At 36.3% G+C, this 1,793-nt stretch overlaps 1 long non-coding RNA gene across 1 annotated transcript; it reads right to left on the reverse strand.

Moving 5' to 3' along the window:
- Nucleotides 1–872: 872 nt before the first annotated feature.
- Nucleotides 873–1,258, reverse strand: LOC308668013. The gene is made up of 3 exons (XR_014026441.1): nt 1,144–1,258; nt 1,006–1,047; nt 873–906 (listed from the first exon to the last, which is right to left on the reverse strand). It is a non-coding gene; the product is annotated as an uncharacterized lncRNA (long non-coding RNA).
- Between the last annotated feature and the right edge of the window lie 535 nt (nt 1,259–1,793).

Below are 1,793 nucleotides of genomic sequence, written 5' to 3' on the forward strand. Positions count from 1 at the left end.
AAAGAGAGGATGATTTAACCCATCTGCATCCGACCGGAGTTGAACAAAATCATTTGCACCTATGTCTCTAGCAACATTATTCAAAAGATTCTGTATAGCATTATGAATAGCATCTATAGCATGTACAAAAGACCGAATTTGGTCAACATTAACAAATCTATATCACTGATAGTATTCCACAGCCATGAAATTTCGGATAGGATGCTCCCACTCTTGCACCAAATCCAGATAAACATTGTTCATATTCTGAGAGTTTGCAGAGTTAGGGCTTTGTAGCTGGGGCATAGAATGATTTATCTCCTCTTCTGGTTGAGATACAGGCGTAGGTTCACTACTATCACTGTCTGCTGGGGATGCGGGGAGTTCGCCTCCATGCATTTTTGCTTTTTTGCAGGGCGGCCCTGGTTAATCAAACAAACAAAATGTTATCACCTACATTCCTAATAATGTAATACAAACACACCCTTTTTTAGATTATAAAATAATACTAATGGCTTTGTAGTTGGATAAAATGCTAGATGTTATACCTCCTAACTCTTGTGCTGTGTGGCTTGTGCATGGTTGAGGGGTCACGCCATGCTGGGGTCCTTCTTGCTCTGTGGGTATAGTGAGATTCACAAATGGTTGATCATCTTCCCATTCTGAAGGAAAAGAAAAACCCAATGGTCGGTCAGAAATGTTGCAGAAATGTTTGTAAGAATCTGAAGGTATGAAAAACAAATACCATTATAAAACCCCAGACATTCAGAATCAGTCAGTTCCATCTAGTAAAAGAAAACAAACATGCCAAGAATATTATAATCACATTCTTTTTTTATATCTAAAAGGGACAGTGTTTCAAAATTTAGCAATAAAACTACTTACAAGATCCACACCCCTTACACATTCGGAATCAGTTAATTCCATCTAGTAGAAGAAAACAAACAGGCCATGAATATTATAAATACATTCTTTTTTATATCTAAGAGGGGCAGTGTTTCAAAATTTAGCAATAAAACTACTTACAAGATCTGCACCCCTTACACATTCAGAATCAGTTAATTCCATCTAGTAAAAGAAAACAAACAGGCCATGAATATTATAAACACATTTTTTATAGCTAAGAGGAACAATGTTTCAAAAATTAGCAATAAAATTACTTACATTTGTAGCATCCATTCTGTAAAGAGGGTCTTCTTGGCAGATCACAGGGGTCCAGAGGTATGAATATGCCAGAAACTGGCAAACATGTCTGGGGTCAGTATGAATCCTACTTTTTGTACACTCTAGCTATGTCAAAAATCACATCGCCCACCAATCAGGTAACCCCCCAGCCGAATCACATGAACAATGATTAGATTATATATCTGTGTCTAGCACATGATAGGATTAAACAGGAGATCAGCAAATGTAAACTTCATAGTGTTAATAGTTTCTTGTAATTAATTCTGCTGAGTTCTTCACCCCTTTTGACCAGTCCACCCTCATATCAAGAAAAAAAAATATAATACAACTTTCATGTGATTTGTAAAGCACCTTTTATTATAAATTTCATAGCATTAACAGTTTCTTTTAATCAATTTCTGTTACATTCTGACATATGATCCTCTTCAGAGACAATGGCAATTTGGCTTCAATCTTTGACATTAATGACAGCGGATTACGCATAAGCGCTATATGATGTATAAATTTCTTGAGCTCCCTGGTGAAATATAAGTTATTCACTTTGTCAGAAATACTGATGATGACCCAGAGAACATGAGGCATAGAAAGTCTAAAGCATAAGCTGCTAATAAGCTCTGTTTCACTGGTAC

This window comes from Vipera berus (assembly GCF_964194415.1).
Source record: "Vipera berus genome assembly, chromosome: 4".
In the NCBI taxonomy this organism is placed as follows: domain Eukaryota; kingdom Metazoa; phylum Chordata; class Lepidosauria; order Squamata; family Viperidae; genus Vipera; species Vipera berus.